This window comes from Zea mays, chromosome 7 (genome assembly GCF_902167145.1).
Source record: "Zea mays cultivar B73 chromosome 7, Zm-B73-REFERENCE-NAM-5.0, whole genome shotgun sequence".
Lineage (NCBI taxonomy): Eukaryota > Viridiplantae > Streptophyta > Magnoliopsida > Poales > Poaceae > Zea > Zea mays.
Genome location: NC_050102.1, coordinates 74,605,218 through 74,616,687, shown reverse-complemented (window position 1 = coordinate 74,616,687; position 11,470 = coordinate 74,605,218). Strand labels below are relative to the sequence as shown.

At 43.6% G+C, this 11,470-nt stretch overlaps 1 pseudogene; it reads right to left on the bottom strand.

The window, feature by feature from the left end:
- Positions 1-1,635: 1,635 nt before the first annotated feature.
- On the bottom strand, positions 1,636-4,119 carry LOC103632459 (uncharacterized; annotated as a pseudogene).
- Between the last annotated feature and the right edge of the window lie 7,351 nt (positions 4,120-11,470).

Below are 11,470 nucleotides of genomic sequence, written 5' to 3'. Positions count from 1 at the left end.
TCAGTGACCGATGTGAAAAGTGTACTGAGGGCTTATCTTTGGGAGAAAAGTGGAAAATAGAACTAGGGACTTCAGCGCTAATGTAAATTCTTTTCCTTTTCGAATATTAAGTTATTTAAATCTGCAGTAAACTTGATAAATGTATAACTTGAAGAATATTCATCCAAATTTGGTCAAACAAATTTTGCTAGACTTTGTAAAATATGAGATGTCAAACAAAAATAGTAAACCCTATGTTTTATTTACTAATTTTTAGAGTTTTGAATTAAATTAGAAAACTGCCCAAACCTTGATAATACAGAGAAAAATAGAAATACTTCTATACTGGGCTTTAGAAAAATTGTGAAGACACTCACCTAGTATATATACTATTTAAAAATAATAAACACCACAGTATACAAGACTAAGCCAGAAATATCCATTAAAGTCTATTTCTGCCCAAACTTTAGGAAAATGAAAAAGGGGATAGAAAACAGAAACCAAAGGGTGATCACATTTTTCCTAGTATGCCTAATTGATATAGATCATAGGAAAAATATATGGAACCCTGATCTAGTGTTGATCTAAGGTTATAATTTTATTTAGGTATTAAGAAGTCAATAAAGGCCATGATTAAAAATATAAGGGCACATGCAATAATGGCAAGAAAAATTCAGTAGACCCCTGACCACTAATATACCACTGCAAAAATGGTAAACACCCCAAACCATCACAGTAAGTGAGTTAAACAAATAGAACTTGGATTTGGCCAATATTTCAAATAAATCAAAAGAAAGACTAAAAATGGGAAACCACGAGCAACCGATTTTTTACCTAAATACTTATGATGTAAACTACCAGAGAAAAATATAAGACTAAGATAAAAATATGATGTAATACACCTCACCCCCTGCCCCATGAAAAAGACTATATATTCCAAAAAATTTTACAACCCCTTCCCTATGAGCAAAATTAACCAACTTAAAGAATGATTGCTCTTGCACAAAAAAGAAGATAGAAAAATTAGGAAATCTGTTGTTTGACATTTTTCAAATATAGTTGTAGAGAAAAGCACCACTAAGCCCCTAAACTTTAGAAAATCACCATAAATTAACCAGTAGGTATCATTGGCTAAAATTTGGTATAAAGTCATATTATTACACCTAGATACCAGCAAAAATAAACCTTACAGCCCGTTCGGATGCCTAGAAATGAAACCTTTTCCAAGAAATAAATTCCAAGAAATGAATTATATAGAATTCAATCGACTAGAATGTGATTGAATTCCATTATTTTTGTTTGGTTGTACAATCAATTGAATTCCTAGAATTAAATTCTAGATGTTGTTTGGATACTTTGCACACAGAATTTGAATACAAACAAGGATCTCTTGAATTTGCATCTGCCTAAAAATGAGCATGAACAATTTACAACTATCATAAACTATTAAGTTCAGAAATAACAGTTTCACAAAGTCATCAAGTTCACACATAAAAGTTCTACAAAGACATCAAATCTTCACATAGCAGTTTCAAAAACCATCAAGTTCGCACACAACAGTTTCACATAGCCATCAAGTTCACACACAAAACTTTCACAAAGACAAGTTCACACAATCAGTTCAACACAGAGATCTAAGTTCACATATAAGCTGTCTCACTTCCTTAGCTGCATCATAAGCCACCTCTTCCTCCTTTCCATTGGGAGTGCCATCATCAACTCAAACTTGTGTGCATTAGAGGTGAGGATGTCATAAAGCTCAAGTTTTGTGTCTTCATCAAGTCCCTCAACCTCTTGTAACGCGGCGAGAACTTCGGCGGAAGAGGGTAGCTTCGGACCGTCATCTTTCAGTGCAGATGTAAGCATGTCAAACTTATCACACCACATAGAGTTAAATGAATCATCTGATCTTTGTCTTTTTAAACTACTTGAAGAAGATACAGAATATGGAGCATCCTTGCCTCCGGTATCATTCTCTTTTGCCATTTCCTTTGAACTTTCAGCTGTTGTTTTAGCACCCTCTCCATTTGCTTGGTCTTTATTGTACACTAGGCTTAGTAGATCTCCTTATTCCTCTGCAAAAGAATTGTTACAATGATACATCAACAAATAAACTTGGAATTGAAACATAAACTAAACTGCAAAAAATGGAATAAACTGAACTGCAAAAAACTGAACTACAAAAATTGAACTGCAAAAACCAAAGATTTGTAGTGCAAAAATTGAACTACAAAAATTGAACTAGAAAAATTTTCTTACCTCAATGTACTCATCCCATACAGTGTCACTATCAACTTTGAGCTTGTTCTTCTACCAATCCATCCAAAACCACTAGTGGACAACAAACCAGTAATGATATTGTAGTGCCTATCAAAGGTCTTGCTGCGAGAGCTAATATTTTCCTTTCTAATGGTGACATTGCACTTCTCACAAACATTCTTCATAGCAGTTGTGTATACATGAGACTTCCACCCATTCTGACATCTATCACCTTTATTGTAATAGTCCACAAATGTATCAAGGAGTACCTTATCCATCTCATCATTCCAAGGAACATAGCCCCTTGTTTTCTTGTCCTACAATCAAAGAACCACACATATAAAAAACACAAACACAAAAATTCAGAAAAGACAAAGACATAGAAAATAGAAGCATACAACTATGAGCTTTGACCACGCCTCGCTTGATAATCAACAAACATTTCACTAGCTTTGGTGTCTCTAAAATCACCCCACTCATTAGTTGATTGAACATGCGTAATCAGACTCATTTCTCCTTGATTTTCAGCAGGAGCAGCAGAGATGAGACTATCAACTTCATGTATTAGAATATCGTCCATATCTCTTTGTCTATCCCTTAAAAAATTATGCAATATGCAGCAAGCATGGATGATCCTAATCTGCATAGAACAATATGGCTAAGTCAATACACAATTTTAAAACTAACGATTGAATTTTAATTGAATACCTACTATGTTATACCTGGTTTTCTAAATCAAAATATGACCTGGTCCTCAAGATTGCCCATCTCATCTTCAATAGCCCAAAAGTTCTCTCTATCACATTCCTAGCTGTTGCATGGCGTAGGTTGAATAACTATCTCGCAGTAGATGGATTGTTGCCTTGAATAGCCCATTCATTCAAGTGGTACCGTGTAGATCGGTACGGGGCAAGAAATCCCGGACCATTTGTATATTCAGCATCCACTAGATAGTATTTACCACTAGGAACAACAAATGAGTCCTCCCGTGACATGGCATCACGTAGTATGCGTGAATCCAAAGCCAACCCTTCCCATCCAGCCAAGACATACAGAAACTTCATTTGTCGATCACAAACCCCTAATACATTAGTAGTGTTTCGTTGCTTCCTATTTCTGTACCTACCTTGGTCAGTCAATGGAACATTCACATCGATATGTGTGCCATCTAGTGCACCTAGGTAGTCCTCAAACCATTTCCACTTTGGATCCTCAGGTAGAGTGGTTTCTGGATTATGAAGCTTGATGAACTCATGACTTAAATATAGAATCCCTCTAAGCACTTCGTTGAAGTGTCGACTGATTGGTTCAAGGGACCACCCATAAGTGCTACGAATCAGCCTCATTTTGGTGTTATGACCTACTATAAGCAGAAAAATTGCAAGCTTTTCTTCTACCGACACATTTAGGGTATCCAGTAGGCCACTCTTTTCCTGTAAGATGGCACTCAAGTCACTAAAAGATCTCTTAGTTAGGCACAAACTGTCATAGCAATAGACATTTGAACCCTGGTACATATTACGTAGCATTTGTTTTCTGCACTCGACATTTCTCTCTTGAACTTTGTTAGCATCTACGATGTGTCTAGGTCTCCTCCATTGATATCGATTTACAATTATAGCCATAATAGACACAACTAATACAACAACTCTCTTTCGCTTCTTTCTCTTCCTTTTAATTTCCTCCTCGTTAGTATATTGATTGATATCTAGAATATGTAATTTATATGCAATTAGACATGCTAGTTGAAAGCAAAATGTTCTACTCAAGAATAAAAACACTACTAGTAGTGGTACAAGGTGGAATAGGAGAAGTACCGATGTAGCCATGGAGATTGAAGGATTTGTTGGAGGTAGCTAGATGAAACTTGAGGCGACATATACCAAAACAAACTTGTGATGAAACTGCAAAAAACAAAAACAGAAACAAAATAATATTCTTCTATAAGTGAGAACAAGGATTTTGGAATCCTGTCATCTATAATGACTACGAGCTACTTCACAATGCTTTTAGTTTGTAATAACAAACTTGTGATGTGAGTACCACTACAGTTGCTACTTCACAATACTTGTTTAACAACAGGGTCTCTGCTAATGTATTCTAGTCTAGTGCGAATCAAAACTACAGATATGGATGTTTTGCTGCCCTGGTGCATCTTATGAAGGCAGTCGAGCTTCTTCTTATTAACCAAAAAAAATCTGAAGGCTGGACTCGAGAAGCTGGTATGCAACAAGATTAGCAGCCTGATTTTATGGCGCTGGACCAACTAAATGGCGCTAGACCAATAAGGTTCTGTCTTTTTCTTTTTTTTACTTTACTGTTCTTGCCAGCTGAAAACAATCTAGTGTAAACCCGACGTCTCCAGATCAGATGAGCAAGGCATCCTCGGGCTGAAAACAATCTAGTGTAAAATCTAGAGGCGTGTAGGCATCCTCGCGCTATGCAGCGTCGGCTCGCTGGTCGCCAAGCGCCTCCAGGCATTCGGCTGCGCCGTGTCCTACCACTCGATGCCCGCGCCCCGTCCGGCTGCAGATCTTAAACCCGACATCTCCAGATCGCCAAAACCCAACGTCTGACTTAAAGATTAGGAAGGCCTCTGTCGCCTACCGCTACTTCCTCGACGGCCGCGCGCTCCAGGATTTTGTCAAAATCCAGATCGATGATCAGAGGAATCAGATCGCCACCTCCAGATCATCGGGATGAGTAGGGGAAGAGGGCGAGGAAGACGTGAGATGGATGAGGGCAAGGTAGATGACTCACTTGAGCTGCTTTTTCCGATGAGGGTGAGGTAGACGAGGGCGAGGAAGACGGGGGAGACGGGAGATGGATGAGGGCGACAGTCCTAGGTGGAGATGGTGTGGGCATCGAAGTATCAAACCCTAGTTGCCTTTCTAGCCTTTTCTGATGGTGGAGGGTCTGAATTGAGAGGAGGCCACATTTGCAGGGATTGGAATTAGGTTGAAATGGTCAATTAAATTCCACGGACAGCCAAACGGACCAATTCTTGGAAAATGATTCAATTCAGACCAATTCTTGGGAGCCAAATAGCCCCTTAGGGTAAAATCCACTGTTAGAGGAGAGTTGTAGTTCAAAGCACCCCCTCTGCCCTAAATATTAATATTTTTGTGTACAGAAAACACTTCTCATTTTAAGCCTCAATTTTTGAGACTGCATTATACAAACCAGTGAGGAGCCACTGTAATTTTTACATAATTTTTGGAAATTTTTGAAACTATGTTGTAGTTCAAACATACTCTAAAAAGCATAAGAAGGAAAGGGAAAAAGAGAGAACTTAATAGAAGTGATAAATCTTAACCATAATAACTTCATCAAAGACTTTGTTAAAAATTTCACTAAGGCATTAAAGGTTAGTGGAGTAATAAATTAATCCAACCTCCAGACCCTAGCCACACCAAATTCTAAATGGCTAAGTATACCACTAAAACCTCCAGTAGTAAGATTAAGTTTTATCTTATTGACTTAATCATTTCACCATGCACCATAATCACTAAATTACATATCATGGCATACATGTATCTTATTCACTGCATACATTTAGATTGCTACCTCGCTGACAGAGAGTACGTGCTCATTCCCAAGCAAGGAGTTACCCAAGAGGAAGTCCAAGAGCCAGCTCTAGAGCCTGCCACCGAGGATCTTCCCGCAGCCCCAGCTTTTGAAGGCAAGCCCCAATTTTATGCATAACCGTTTATATATGCTACTTTACTACACTTAATGTTTGTAGGTTTGTAATGAGCACTTAAGTGTAGGAGTTGCTTGAAACCCTTAGTTGCATGAACTCAGGATTCCTTTTTGAGATGGATACTAGTATGCTAGGTCGAGTAGCTGCTTTGCTAATTAGGGATCCCTGTAGAAGTCGAGTGATTTTTCTAGCACACGCGCGAGGTCAGGAATTGATTGTATTCATCTTGATAATGAGATCTATGATGGTCTATGGATTTGGATCTAGGGTGGATGCCTTGTCTATGAGGCGGAAATGGAATTAAGGATTAATGTGTGGATACATGAGTCAAGCGTTTGAATGTACTAAACACATATCGGGAAATATGGTAACCGGTAAGCCTAGTACCTGAGTGAAGTCGGCCGTGGACTTTCCCCTCACTTGTCCTGAGACAAGGTCTCCCATGCTAGCTATGGTGGGTGCAAGTGCAGCCACTGCACGGCGGCAGCTGGGGTTAGTGGGGCATTGCATGCCAAGGCGGTGAGTCCTGGCCGCGAATGAGGAATCGATGGGGACGATTGATATGTGTGGGGACGGAGTACCCCTACATGTCGTGTTTTTAGGTTTACCTTGCAAGGTTAAAACTCAATTCGAATCGTCTGCTTCTCGTAGCTAATGAGACTGCTTGACCCCTTGTACTGCATTGAGTAAAAAGTGAAATGAGGGTTTACTTGAGATAACATGTTGTAACGCCCCAAAATTTGGAGTGGATTTTTTTTCTTTTTTTTCTTCACTCACCAAATTCGAGCGTTACCCTTTCCTTTTTCCTTTTCTTCTCGCTAAGCCTTGATCATTTCCAAAGTTATAGCGAGATTTGGCTTGAGATCTCGTGTAAAACAAAACCCTAGAAGTATTTTATTTTGGTTGACTGCACCATGCCGAACCATGCATTTATTTTGGTTGGTTGAAATTGTGAAAGCCTTCATCTAGAAAATAGGTTTTAGAAAAAAAGGAAAACCTTTTCTTTTCTCCCTCCCCCCTTCCTCCCCTTTTCGGCCCAGCCCGCCCCCTCCCCTCGCGCGCGGCCAAGCTGGCCTTGCGGCCCAGCCGCCCCCCCGCTCCCCACGCCGCGCCCAGCGCGCGGACGGTTGGGAAACCGCCGCCGCCTCCCCGCGGGCCCCACCCGTCAGGCCCTCCACCCTCCCCAAACCCCTCCCTCTCCTCTCCCCTCCCCTGCTCGCCCCCGCTCCCCTGCCCGACCCGCCCGCTCCCCTGCTCGGCTCGCCGCTGAATCGCCCGCCGCCGGCCTCCCTCCCCCGCGCGGTAAGCCCCTCCCCCTCCTCTCTCCTCTCCCCTCCCTCCCCCTTCCCCGGCGCGGACCCATCCCCGGCCATGGCGCGGCGGCCCCGGCGCGACCCCGTCCCCGGCCATGGCACGGTGGCCCCGGCGCGGCCCCATCCTTGGCCATGGCGCGGCGGCCCCGCCCCGGCCCCGCCCCTGCTCGGCGCGCTCCCCCGCCCCGCCCGACACGCCTCCCCCTCGCGCGCGCCCTTGCGGCTTGCCCAGCCATGGCGCGGCGCGGCTCCGGCTCGCCGGCGCGCGGCCGTGGCGCCCCCTCCCCCGACGTCCCCGTGCAACCCCCTGCCCGCTCTCGTCGCGCGGCTTCACGCCCGCGCGGTCCGGCCCTGGTGGCTCGCCGCTCGCGGCGGCTCCGACCTCGCCGTGGCGGCCATGGCGCCCCCGGCCCGGTGCCCCTCAGCGGTGCCCCCGGCGCGCTCCCCTTTCCCCCGCTTGGCCATGGCGGCCCGCCGTGGTGGCTCGGCCTCGCCTCGCCCGGCGCGGTGCCCTCCCCGCGTGCCCGCTTGCCCCCGGCGCGCCCCCTGGCGTGCGCCCCTAGCCCGGCCGTGGTGCAGCCCCGTCGTCGGCCATGGCGGCTCGGCCTCGCCCCGGCGCCCCGCCTTGCCCCGGCCATGGCGCGGCCTTGGTGCGGCCGTGGCGCGGCCCCAACAGCCTGCCCGCCTTGGCGTGCCCCGCCCCTGCCCGGCGCGGCCGCGACGTGCCGGCCCGGCGCGACCTTGAGCTCGGACCGGCGTGCCTATGGCGCGCGACCTTGAGCTCGGCCAGCGCGCGGCCCCACGCTGTCGGCCTCAGCATGGCCCCGTTGTTGCCCGCGGCGCAACGTAGAGCGTGCGTGCTCGCATGGTGCACGGTGCTTTGGCATGGCTCGCCGTGCCTTTGGCGTGCTTGTCTACCCCCTAGACGTGCCCGTCTTACCCCCCCCCCCATGTATTCCATGCGTAGTGTTTGCGTTACTTAATTAATAAATGGAAACTCAATTTGGAAATTGGTTACGTTAGTTAATTCATGTAGTTAATCATCTACCTTATTTAATGTTGATCAATTGAAAATGGTTATGATTCTATTAGTGCATGTGACTAATCCTTGTCATTGGAACTAAGCGGAACTAGAGCATGTAACGACTAGTTATGCGTCTACCCGTAATACGCCTCGAGTATAACTTTAACCACTACGAGACCTTTCTTCTCTTTCTAGCCATGGCATATGCAATATCGTATGTTATACTCTATGCATATTTAATCTATCTATTCCCTTGTATGGTGTACTGTTTGTTTCCTAATTCGAATGGATGGATGGATGTATGTTTGCGCTCGCATAGAGAACGATCTGGTTGAGGAGCCCGAAGAACTCGCAGGAGAAGCCCCTGAGCAGCAGTCGATTGGTGGAGGTAAGTGTCCCTTGATCTATCTCTATCCTATACATTCTTTAATTCACCTCCCGCATTACACATTTGTACCTAAGGATTGACAAGCTTTTGTTATCCATGTTGTGGCGGAACCGCCCGAATTATTCCAACTTAAGTGCCTAAGTCCCGCCTTAGAGGCTAGACAACACTTAAATAGGAATAAATCGTCAGTCCCTCGGATCTAGTCCGATAAAGCCACTTAACCAGGATCGAATACCACTAGCTCACGCGAAGGTGAGGCATAGAGAAATATAATAAAGCATAATACCATAAATTTAAGAAGCATCATTAGTGATTACATTATCGGAGTTTCAGAAATAATAACCATAAATTTTAATGCAGCGGAAATAACTAACGGAGAAAACCGAGTAACATGGCGAAGCCTAGCCACGCTACTCCTCCTGGTCCTCTCCTGCGGAAGCAGTAACCCACTCGACCATCTATCCCGGTGGCAGGGATGGAGGCCAAGTCACACCATCAACCAATCATCCTAAGGAGTACCTGCAAAAATTATGCCACAAGCAAGGCTGAGTATACTAATACTTAGCTAGACTTACCCGGTGTGAGGAGTCTACTCATCTACCTCTAGACATGCAGCTGTTTGGCTGAGGGGTTTGGTTTGCCAAAAGCACTAGCTGAGTCTAAAAACAAGTTTTAGCTTTTCAAATTTTAGTAGAATCCTTTAGACTAGATGTGTACCTAGCGAATCATACATGGTATCAAACATTTTTACCAATCAACATCTTTTGCCAGTCACCTCATTTCCACTTATTACTCAATGTAGCAGCATGGATCAAGCAGTCTCATTAGCTGCGAGAAGCAGACGATTCGAATCGAGTTTTTAAACCTTGCAAGGTAAACCTAAACACACAACGTGGCGAGGCACTCCGTCCCCACACACATCAACCGTCCCCATCGATTCCCCGTCAGCAGATCAGGGCTCACCGCCATGGCGTACAATGCCTCACTGACCCCGATTGCCGTCGTGCAGTGACCGCACTTATACCCACCATAACCGGAATGGGAGACCACGTCTCAGGTCGCGTGAGGGGATATGTCCACTGCCAGCTTCACTCAGGTACTAGGCTTACCGATTTACCATATTTCTCGGCATGTGCTTAGTATGTTCAAACGCTTGACTCACGGTACCACACCTTAATCCTTATTCCAATTTTTATCCCGTGGACAACCAATCCCCATGGATTGTTGTCCACCAACCAACATCATTATGATATGAAAGTGGGTACAACCAATTCCTGACCTCGCGCGAGTGCTAAAAAAATCACTCGACTTCTACCGAGATCCCTAATTAATAAAGCAGCTACTCGGCCTAGCATACTAGTATTCATCTCAATAGGATTCCTGAGATCATGCAACTAGGGTTTCAAACAACTCCTACACATAAGTGCGCATTCAAGCCTACAAACATTAAGTGTAGTAAAATATCATATAGAACAGGTTATGCATAAAACCGAGGCTTGCCTTTATTTTAACACTTAGATAGTGTTTGTTGGGGGAGGTACTCGCTTGGCGAGCATCCACTGGTTAAGTTCATTCTTCAGGTCGTCCACCGACTGCATCTTGTGGGTGGCACCACATCACTTGCACGATCATCCTCTCTCGGTCCTAAATGAGATGCAGGGTGCATACGTATGAATATGATGAAAAATATCACCAGATATACAAATACACGATAGCGAACTAAGCACTAAATTATAAGACACCGTAAACAACCACATGCTAGTATTAGCTATCTATACTTCATCAGGCTTTCAACATTAACACCATTAAAAACACAACAACATTTCATTTATTTACGCGACACAACCAAGACATCACAAGTACGCACACTTTATTTATTTGGATACGACTTTTCATTAGTTCTTCTATTTATCACACAAAAGCATCCCACATACCGATTTAACATAGGACCTATGCATCAAGGGCTATGGAAACTCCTATATCACAACCAACTAGAGATGAAAACATATAAAACAAGACACACATGTCCTCACTAGCTTAGTCATGGCAAGTCTACATTACTTAAGAGCAAACCAAACATTTTTAGCGAGAAGCGTGAACTAAACAATCAAAAGCGCACTAGCAGAATTTTTGGACAGCAATACAGCAGTCACTTGTTTCAGTCATAACTCACAAGATATTTAACCAAAAATAGTAAACTAGGACTTTCTAGAAAGCTTGAAAAGTGCTTTACAACTTTGGTATTGTCATCACAGCCTGATTAAACACTTAGCAAGGTCAAAAGGTGTTAACACAACAGCGCTGTCCAGATTTGGACAGATTCCGACTTATGACTTTAAAAATTCATAACTGAAGATTCAGGCATCCAAACAAGGTGATCCTAGACTTTCTGGAAAGGTAATGAAATTTTATACATATCATTTATAAACATTTCAAGGTGATTCAATATTTAACTAAGGTTAAAAGACTCTACAAGGCTTTGCTGTCCAGAATTGGACAGATTCAGTCTTCAGACTTTAAACATCCATAACATAATATTCAGACCACAAAAAAGAGTGATCCAAGACTTGTTGGAAAGCTTAGCAAAAGCACTACATAACTTTTATAATCACCAAGAAGTGATTCCAGGTTTAATCAAATCAAACATTACAGTTTTCGAAATTTATTCTGACAGTGGACAGAACACAGCAACCAGTTTGTAAAATTCATAACTCTTAAACCGTCAGGCCTATAGTTATGAAATTTTACCACAAGCAAGATAAGAAAAGCCTCTACAACTTTCTTATAATTGACAAGGACTGATT